The sequence below is a fragment of the Magnolia sinica genome, chromosome 4, assembly GCF_029962835.1.
Source record: "Magnolia sinica isolate HGM2019 chromosome 4, MsV1, whole genome shotgun sequence".
In the NCBI taxonomy this organism is placed as follows: Eukaryota; Viridiplantae; Streptophyta; class Magnoliopsida; order Magnoliales; family Magnoliaceae; genus Magnolia; species Magnolia sinica.
This window is the reverse complement of record NC_080576.1, coordinates 83,693,296-83,704,195: the sequence shown is the minus strand read 5'-3', so window position 1 is coordinate 83,704,195 and position 10,900 is coordinate 83,693,296. Positions and strand designations below refer to the sequence as shown.

General features: G+C 41.4%; 1 long non-coding RNA gene across 4 annotated transcripts; it reads right to left on the bottom strand.

The window, feature by feature from the left end:
- Window positions 1-7,409: 7,409 nt before the first annotated feature.
- On the bottom strand, window positions 7,410-10,616 carry LOC131243295 (uncharacterized). Of its 4 annotated transcripts, XR_009170005.1 has the most exons (4): window positions 10,512-10,616; window positions 9,189-9,319; window positions 8,760-8,858; window positions 7,410-7,689 (listed from the first exon to the last, which is right to left on the bottom strand). It is a non-coding gene; the product is annotated as an uncharacterized LOC131243295 (long non-coding RNA). The 4 variants fall into 4 exon arrangements; XR_009170002.1 differs by having other exon boundaries at window positions 8,760-9,319; XR_009170004.1 differs by lacking the exon at window positions 10,512-10,616 and adding an exon at window positions 9,630-9,653 and having other exon boundaries at window positions 8,760-9,319.
- Between the last annotated feature and the right edge of the window lie 284 nt (window positions 10,617-10,900).

Here is a 10,900-nt window from a genome sequence, read left to right as displayed (position 1 = left end):
TGTAAGGCCCATTGTGATTGCATAAGGGCCATTATGATTGTATGAGGCCCATTGAGATTGTATGTGGCCCATTGTGATGTATATGAGGAATATGTGGTAAGACCCATTGTGATGTATATGATGCCTATGTGGTGAGACCCATTGTAATGTATATGAGGCCCGTATGATGAAGCCCGTCGAGAAGTATATTAGGCCCTTATATGAGGTCTAATGTGATGTATATTGGGCTCTTGTGTAAGGCCCATTATGTTGTATGTGAAGCCCTTATGTGAGGCCATGGGCCTCACTATATGTTTGGCCCTATGAGGGCCACTCCTTGGGAGCAATGTTGGTTGAATGTCCACATTGATGGGCAATGATGATTAAATGTCCACATTGTGACCTTCCCTTAGGCCTCGTTAGGCCCATTTTTTATATGAGTAAGTCATCTAGGTTCATCCTTGACATGACGAGAGTACATCATCATCATATAACATGTTTAGTATAGCTCCACGATTTATGCCCATACACATCATATGTATACTTAATATGAGGAGTGATTGATTATATCACATGTCATTGGGCGGATTATTATGTGACTCCTTGAGAGACAGAGTTGCCCCACATGAGTGCGCGATAACGCAAGTTTGATGCATGACTGGATGGTATGACTCATGCATCTCGCATTTTGTGATATGATTACCATATGCCCTAGTGACATCAAGGTCGTGGCCTCCACAAGCATTCGTGGATGGCCAGATGGGACACCAGAAATGTGTCCATGGGTGAAAATCCCTAAACCCCCGAGGCCAGGGAATGCTCCAACGTCTAGACCGAGTGGATATCATGAGCGCATGAGGGCCGTATACCAATATGCTGCATCTCCCACTGTGTCATAGTCAGTTGGAAGGGGGTGTGACCTTACGCGCCTGAGTAAGGGGCAATATCTAGGTTGAATTTGACCAGCTTGAGGAATTAGTCTGCTATCGATGAGACGGGCCCGATATTAGTAGGCGGATAGTGAGGTCTCTTTCACTTACCTAGTAATGCGCTCGGATAGGGGCAACAAGCTGGCGTAGAGTGTACTAAACTCCGGTGATGATCTTAGAGATGTACGGTACTGATATGTGGACTTACTAAGCAAGAGTTGCATACTCAGTATTTTACTCATTCATACATTCATTCACAATCCACTCGAGCTGGTGGTGCGCAACTAATTTTTTATGTGTACCTTCACAATGGCCAGGGTTTGGGTTAGGGCGTGCGACCAACCTGAGATCAGGATTTTACCACATTGAGTCTGGCTATCCAAATTTAGGTATGTGACTGGTTTGGATAAAAGTCTCTTATAATGAACCTCATAGCCTACGATACTACGTACTATCATCCTAACTTCACACTTCAGCTTGGTCATTTCATTCGCACCACATATTGCATTGCATCCTCAATACATAGCATTTGGTTTACTATGCTTCTTTATTGCATAGCCTGAATAAGGTTGATGGTATTATAGGCTTGTCAAGATCTGCATATTGCATTACATCCATGGCATATGACATTTTGGGTTGCTATGTTTTTATATTTATATGACCTAGATACGGCTGACGGTATTTGTGGACTCATCAGGATTTTCATATTGCATTATATCTTCAGTATATGATATTTGGCTTACTATGTCTCCGCATTGCATAGCTGATCTACATTGCTTCCTCAGTATATGATATTGACTTATTATGTTTCTGCATCGCATAACCTAGATAAGGCTAATGGTATTTATGGACTTACCAGCATGTTTTCGCATTGCTCTGATATTACATACTTGACTCTTACCTTGCACACACACTTACACCACCCTCTAAGCTTTCTATAAGCTTATGCACGATAAATGCATGCAGGTGGAGTTAGGTCGTAGTAGTGTTGAGCTTGGAGCGTACAACTGTCTTCTGGAGTTTTAATTTTCGATATATGTATTTCCCTTTCAGCATTGTATTCAACTGTTTATATTAGTGGAGATGTGATGATGATGTTGCCTTTGTGATTTGGGTAAACTTGTGGTTATACTTCTTATAAGAAAAATATACGTTGAAAAATCCTCCTTATAGGATTCCAGGATCGGAATCTAGTGTGTGGTCACTGGAAGTCGAGAATGTAGTACTATGGAGGCTATCGGCACCGGATTCGGCGATCAGGAATTTTGTGAGCCCGGTTTCCGAGTTTGGGGCGCAACATCCTTGGACATACCAAATGAAGACCACGTAAATCTTTTTCTCTATTTTCTTTTTATTTCAATATTGCAGTACATGTGGTCTGAGAAGGACCCACTACATGTGGCAATGTGTTAGACAAGTAAAATATCAAGGCATCTATTAGAAGGCTATCACTATGTAGATTTCCTATACAAAGAATCAGCTGGCGTCAGGGCCACTAACGTCAATGTATTTTTTTCCTCAACCGTCTTGCAGTAGGCTGCCAATCAAAGAGTTGAGATTTTCCAAGGATTTGACATGTCCCCCTTGCATCCAGATTGGAAGATCATAGCCACCAATCTTGGGTTTATTTTCAGCTGCATAGGGATTATTCTTCTATAAAGTGGATGGACCATGCCCCAAATTCACTCCTAATTTATTGGTAGAAATATTGAAACTTTGCTGCTTATTTTGCAGAATTCACAAAAATACCCATAAATTTCTGAACTCAGCACAAAACAAGAGGTTGAAGAGTTACCGTTACCCAAATCTCCAAAAGAATTAAGCTTTGAACTAACCATGTCTCTCAATGTGCCTCATGTGTGCCATAAACTGGCAATCTATAAGGGATTAGTTCGAATAAAAACATTAGCAGAGAACCTGAAAGTTTCTTAACATAATAAATGAGAAATCCAATGAAAAGTGTTATGGCACATGTTCCTTCATGAGTACAGGACATGAAAGCATAAGTATATAACTTGCAAATATTCCAACACATATAGCAGAGGAGAGTGAGAATCGGTAAGTTGCAAACCAGGATACAATTGGCAGCACATGGGATTCGATGGCTACAAAATTTGTAAAGGAACATACACTAGTTTAGAATTAATGGATCAAAGGTTAAGTGACATCTCAATCAGAGATGCATCCACGTGGTGGAAAACACCATACCATGCACTACTTTAAAATAGCAAAAAACAAAATAAAGGAAAGGAAGAATTAAAAAAGAAAGAAGGCTGGAGCAAGTTCTTGTGATGATTTTGCCAAGAAGTTTTTGAGTTACCAATATATAACAGGTGTGTTTGGCTGCACTAAATGTAAGACCCGTGTTCTAGTCCGTACCATTCCGTTGGCTTCCGCGGTCCTTCCTGTCAAATTCCGGCAACCTTCGCACCGTATCCGGCGTTTGCGCACGATCCTAAGCCAGGTCCCGCACACCGATGTCGGCTCGATCCGAAACTTATGTCTTGGCGATCGCGTCGTTGCCGCGGTTCCAACGCCGTGACTTGCGCACCGAACCGATACCCAGGCAAGAAGATGCCGGTCTGCGTTTATTCCGAAGAAACACCGCGCGTTGCGAATTTTAAGGGAATCTCTACTATAAGTCCCATCAATCAATCATAAATGCAAGCCTTACCTCAAGTACATCAACCCATTTCCTCCTTTTTCAAAAGTCCACCCTCTTTCCACCTCACCACTCCTCTTTTTCTCATTTTCAACAACAACCATACCCCTTTTCAAAAATTTCAACCCAACCCATCACCCATCACTCCATCACCTTACCTCACCCATCCATATCTTCTTTCTCTCCCTCATTTCTCAAAATCTCCAAGCAACCCCAAGCCTCAAATGTCCAAGCTTCCTCTCCCTCTCAAGTGTGGCCCACCTTCCATCTTCCATCTACACCCTCTCATCTCTCATCCCCACCATCAAAAGTCCATCAACCTCCATTAAAGTTGAAGCTAAGGAGCATTGGAGTCTAAGGGACCAAAAAGAAGGAAGATAAGGTGGGTGATTTATCATTATTTTAAATTTTAGGGCCCACTTGTTGGTGGGACCCATTTGGATGTATGTGATTTAATCAAGAGGACCCATAGTGGCGGGGTTCCTTTATCTCACCGTATATCTCTCTCTATCTCTCTTTCTCTCTTTCTTTGTAATGGTGTGGATCCCACCAATATGTGCTACATCTACCCCGTCCATCTACATCAGACGGTGTGGCCTACTCTATTGCAGGTGATGATCCACACCATCCATTGTTTGGATGGACCCAATGTATTTATATATATATATATAAATATGTATATATGTTATATTTTATATAATATATATAATATAATATGTATTATATATATAATATAATATATATATTATATGCATATATGTTGGTGGGCCACATCTACGTGGGACCCACCACAGCAATGTGTTTATGCATGCCGTCCAGCGTCCCTGGACGCTGGACGTTGGCAAACAGTTAAGTGTAAACTGGCATGGGCTGTACTAACGAGCTAGCCTAGAGGAGGGAGTGGTGGGCCACTCATGCAGGCCCCACCTTGATGTATATGTAAAATCCAAGCCGTCCATTTTGTTCCCCATCTCATTTTAGGCGTTGAGCCGAAAAATGAAGTTGATCCCCTTCCTTAGCGGGCCATACCATAGGAAACAAGTTTCCTACCTTTGATTTACTCCCTGATGCTCCGGTACATTTGAAACAGCCCAATATTGGACTCTATGGGTTTGTATCGAACCACAGGGACTGATGGCTGGTGTGGATCTTACTGAAGCAGGCCCCGCCTGGGAAAAACCGCAGAAAATTTCAATTTTTTTTTTAAAAAACAAAAGAAGCAGTAGGCACTATTGACGCTGCAGCACGCTGTTATGTTGGTGTGGGAAAAGGGCAAGGACCACGGTCCCAGCCGTGGGCCCCACTGTGCTGGGTCCCCACGGACCGGCCGTCCACTCCAAAAATCAGCCGCAAACGGAACTCATGTGGGCCACACCATCTAAAATCATGTAAAGACATGTCTAAGCATATAAAAACACTTGGTGGGGCCTACCTGAAATTTGGATGCGGTTGAAACTTGGTCTGTACCCTTAGCCAAGTGGGGCACACATAATGAGCGGGCTGGATTTGTGGACCACATCACGGTGGGCCCCCTGTCCATGTGATATATATATATATATATATATATATATATATTTATACATATGTAAATAAATAAAATAAAATAAAATAAAATCAGCACGGTGGGGCTCCCTGACCGTGTACTGAGGGACGAAAAAAAATAAAATAAAATAAATAAATGGTGGGCCCCACCCACGGTCCGTGTGACCTTATGAATAGTTTGGGTGGAAAATAAACATTCCAGTGGGCCCAGTCCAGTGGGCCCTACCTTGGTTCAGGTAGCTTTATGAACAGTTGGGTGGAAAATAAACATTATGTTGGGCCTTAAGTTGGGTGGAAAATAAACATTATATTGGGCCTTAGGCTGGGTGGAAAATGAGCATTTTGGTGGGCCCCACTTATGTAAGTATTGTAAACCACACCCTCTATTAGTGTGGGCTCTATCATAATGTATGTGTTTCATCCCACTGTCCAACTGTTTTGGAGATAATTTAAGGCCCATTATGGAGGCCCATCTTCATGCATTAGTGGTCCTTGTTGAGGCCCACCTTGATTTGTATTAGGCCCATATTATGAGGCCCATTGAGGCTCACCTTGATATAGATATGGGGCTCATGTTATATAGCCCATTTGATGTATTTGGGTCCTTGGGTCAAGGCCCAATTAGATGTACAAAAGGCCCATTACAATGTGTGATTTATGGAAGGCCATTCCTTGGGAGCAATGTTGGTTTGATGTCCACATTGAATGGATAATGTTGGTTAAATGTCTACATTATAACTCTCCCTAAGGCCCACTGATAGGCCCATAATTATGGTAAGTAGGCCGTCTAGGGCCATCTCCATTATACCTAGAGCCCATCTCTTTATACATGTTTAGTATAGATCCATGATTCATGATCATCCGCATCATATGTATGCCTGATGTGAGGAGTGACCGATCATATCATATGCCTTCGGGCGGACTGTCTATGGGCTCCCTGATAGGCGGGGTTACCCCATATAAATGAATGGTACACACAGGACTGTTGCATAGCTGATAGCATGATTCATGCACTTGCATTTGTGTGATTGTAGTTACTATATGCCCTAGCGGCATCAAGGCCATAGCCTTCACAGACACATCGTGAATGGCTGGGTTGGATACCGAAAATGTTTGGTTCTAGCATACGGGCGCCATAGATGTCCCTGGGTGAAAATTCCTAAACCCGATGGTACCAGAGGATGACTCCAACGTCGAGACCGAGTGGATATATGAGCGCACGAGGGCTGAATACCAGGAGGCCGCGTCTCCCACTGTGTCGTGGTCGGTTGGAAAGGAGTGTGGCCTTACTCGCCCGAAGGTAGGGGGCAATACTAGGCTGAGTTTGACCAGCTCGCGAATGGGTCCGCTATCGACGTGCCGGATAGGTATTGGCAGACTATTGGCTAGGCGGATAGTGAGGTTTCTTACGCTCACTTGAACTGTGTGGCTAGGAGAGCGACATTGCCATTTGGAGTGTATTGAACCCCGGTGATTATCCAGAATAAGAACTATACTGATACATGATGAGGATTGGCATGCTTGAGTTGCATCTCGCATCGCATGGCCGTGTTATGGCCGATGGCATTCATATATTGCACTGCATAGCCTTGGTACGGCTGATTGCATCCATGTACTCATCACCATGATTCCGCATTACTCTGACCTTGCATTTTGAGCACGCTTATATTGCGCACATACTTACACCACCCTCTAAGCTTTCTATAAGCTTATGCACGATTGATGCGTGCAGGTGACGCTAGGACGCAGTCGCAGCCATAGTCTCGCTGTAGTTGGAGCGTGCAGCCGAGCTTCTGGAGTTTTGTTTCTTTTGTTACATTGTATTTTCCCTTTCAGTCGCATTGTACTCAAAATGTTTTTGATCATAGTGGATTTTGTGGTGGTGTTCCTGTGGTTATTGTTTGTGGGTTATGCTTTTGTTATGCTCATTATGAATCAGACTGATGATTTGAAACCCTCCTTGTAGTCTCCCAGGATCGGAACCTGGTGAATGGGTGCCGGGGTCCGAGAATGGGGTTCTACGGAGGCTGTCGGCGCCGGATTCGGCGATCGGGAATTTTGTGAGCCCGGTTTCCGAGTTCGGGGCGTGACACTAAATACCATGAAATTTCATTATTAATAAGTGTAATTTGGTGCAAAACATAATGCAATTTCATGATATTTGGTGCAGCCAAAACTACCCTAAAAGTAAAAAAGCAGAGTTTTAGAGGGCACTGGGCATGTACCTCGAATCCAAACCACCCAACAATGGTCCTGCTTATTTAGATTTTGGTGGTATCCCCAAAATCTGATTAATGGAGGTTGTCAAACTCCGACTGATTGCTCATTGGAGATATTGACGGTCTACTACATGCACACCAATCTGCAAGGTACGACAAGATTTCCAGGTTCCTGAGCACAGGAACATTAAGATAGAACTTATAACATAATCCTCTGACAGTTTTACTTTACCACAAAATATTCATTGAAAACGGAGTCCACATCATCGAGACTGGTTACATCTGCAGTATCGAAACTGGGCGGCTTATATCCTTTCTTAAACCATTCATTTTCAATGACATCAGGAATTGTAATCTGCTGCATAAACCCAAGAGAAACATAATCATGTTTTAGACTCAAACAACTAGTGACCAAGTCCTGAACAGAATTAAAGAACTATTTGCCAACATGCTAACTGTTGTAAAAAATTCAAAGAAGAAGGTACAACAGTGAAAATCACAAAATAAATAAATAAATAAATAAAAATAAACTGGGCACAGAAAAATGAGAAATCTTGATATGGAAGCAATCCAAATATGCCAAGCAACAAGAAGATGCAGGTTACAAAGATTGCCGCGGGGTTGTTGCATTCAGCCTGCATCAGCAGTAATTTCAAAACCCTTTCCTATTGCTCATGCCAATTTTTTAGTAAAGATTAGTTGGGCAGATGTCTATAATTTTCATTTCTTGAATTCTATTATGCTTGCAGAACAAGGATTTGTTTTTACATTTGGTGGAAGAACAATGGGTAGGCTGCTAAGTGCAACGAGCTTATGGTTTAACAAGCATAATTCACGTTGCTAGTTCAGTTTAATCACTTCAAAGCTTTTATGATTCAGCGGACTAATGCATGCATGAAAATTTTTAGGGCTTCAGAGAAGTAAATAATGCAACATCACCATCCATTATCAGCGAAATTCCCTTGTCGCAAGGAGTTTCTTTCGGTCGTTATCACACATGCGTTATAACTGGTACTTTCTTTTATACATAATTAAGAACTGGAAAAGGGTGCAGACGACATTTTTAAGAAATTTAAAAATGGGGACGGCCAACATACAATGATAACCATCCAAAATGCATGGATTATCAGAGGCCCCCACAGCCTTGAATATCTCAGCTTGAGCTGCTAGCAATTACTTCTATCATTGTCATATTAGATTTTGAGCATTTGTAAGTATGACAGATTTCCAGCTACTAGAGGACCCTATTTCCACGCAGGTGATGACCTTCGTGTTTAGCTTCAGTCACAAAGTGACAATTTTTTTCATTGGAACTCTCACAAAGTTTATAGACACGAACCTTTAAAAAACAACTGAAAATGATAGATAGCCAGATTTTACTAAGCCGCCAAATCAGAAGAAAGTAGCTATGGAAAGAACATCTCTCACCGGACCACATTCGTTTCCAACAACCAGGCTCATAGTCATGGAACAGAAGTCCAACACTGATACTAGAGCACTTATGCCAGCCACTTTGATACCTGCTACCTGACAATCATATAATACATGTTGCTTTAACAGGCCATACTCCCAAATAACCTAACCATCACTTATTTTATCAACATTCATCAAAATCAAAAGAGAGCTATCCCTTCATTACATTTCAAAGATAAATATTTTATTGGTTGTCCATGATGAGGCTCTAACCTCCCCTCCCAATACAGATACAAGTGACAGGACCGGATATGTGGCATCCCATACTCGTACAGATCCATCTTGGTAGCCTGATATATATAGTCTGTAGGCTCTAGAGTGGATTGTAAACCACCAACTAAGGCCTTAAAAGATGTACAGTTCACATTCTTTAAGCAGAAGTACCATGGTTAGATGAGTAAGATCAAGCAATTGGCATGATTTTCTCACAGTGGGCCATCCACCATCAGGGTCACCAGAAGATTTGTATTGATTGCTGAGATTTGGCAGGGGGTCCAATGACTCCTAAATTAGTCCTACAAAGAAATCATGAACTATTCAATCCAGCAAACTGAGATGTGTAGAATCAAGATTTAGAAATGCATATGTTTAGGACTAATATCAGGAAAAAGAACAAAAAAACAAAATAAAATAAAATAAAAAATAAAAAAGAACCTCATAAAAATCATGCTGGTCCACCCATATATATCAGCTTGATATCCCAGAAACCTTTTTAAAAAATACAAATCATTATAAAACTACATAAAGAAGAAAGAAAAAGCTACTTGGAATCAATAGTAAGGCAACATAGGAAGGGAAAAATTAACTTTGTTTTATGCATAAAACCTTCGTGATTGTCCAATTTCGGGCTTGGGTATCATCTCGTGCAGTCAAATAGAACAAATGAAACACATTAGATTAGTTTAAATATTTGCAGCTTTCAGTGTATAACAAGCTTTGCCTGTCTGGCAACTATATTATGAACTAATACCAGAGAATCCACACATCAATATTACATCAAAGATTACAACTAATTCAATGCAAAAATATGGCTGATGTCGAAATCTCTGATCTTTACATTCCATCTTAAAGCCAGTGGCCACATCAACAGATTTCAAAGAATTTTTAATTTCAGTAAAAATCTGCTACTTGAAAGATGTTTGTGTACATGTGTATCATTCACTAAACTCTGCCAGAGTATCAAACCCCTTTTGTGGAACAGGCCTGCAAAAGAGAAACTTTGATACTCTCATAAGCATGCATTGCCATCTCACACATCCTCCAAAAGGCTTTCCTACTCTACAGTCCATTCAGACCCTGTTTCACATGAACAATTGGATGTAATTCCATGTAAAGCCCATGAATCAGATGGGCTCTGATAATATGAATTGGTGCATGGCCCATCTAATGATGGGACCATCAGATGAACAGCTGAGAATACTGAAACATGGGCCCACGTTTATCAGTGTTGAGTTGAACAAAAAGACTTCTTTCACAATGGAGCATCATATAGTTACCACTTACCTCTTCTAATGGTAATTCTATCAGCAATGCTGGACCAAATCAAGGCCATAAATCTATCATCAACAGGTTGAATAGAACTTCAAACATTGGAAAAATGCATCCGATTCTCACCGTACAATGTATCATTCTCTAACTTGGTAGAAAGCATGTACACTTCTGGTAAAAGAATAAAGAATAATACAGGCTCATTTTCTAAGGACAAACCTTGCTTCTTTGATGACATGATGGCCCTCAGTGCATCTTTGACATAGGGGTATCTGAATGAGAAACCTAATTCTTTGGCTTTCACAGGAAGCACCTTTTGCCCATCCAAAAGTGGTCATTCATACTTTCTTTATTCACCGTTATCAGAACAAAAATTAAGGAAAAATGTGAGGGCACGGGAACACTTACAATGGTGGCACCTTCACCAAGGACTGCCTTGAGTGCGAAGTTAGTGCTCTCTATTTCCTCATAGGCATAACATAGCAAGCATCTGTTAGGAAGCTAGTGCTCTCTATTTTTTAAGTTATCCAGCATAACGATTTATTAGAGACGCAGTCTAACAGAAGGAATTCACCTTCAGCAGAATGGAAGAGTGACAAACAAGGAAA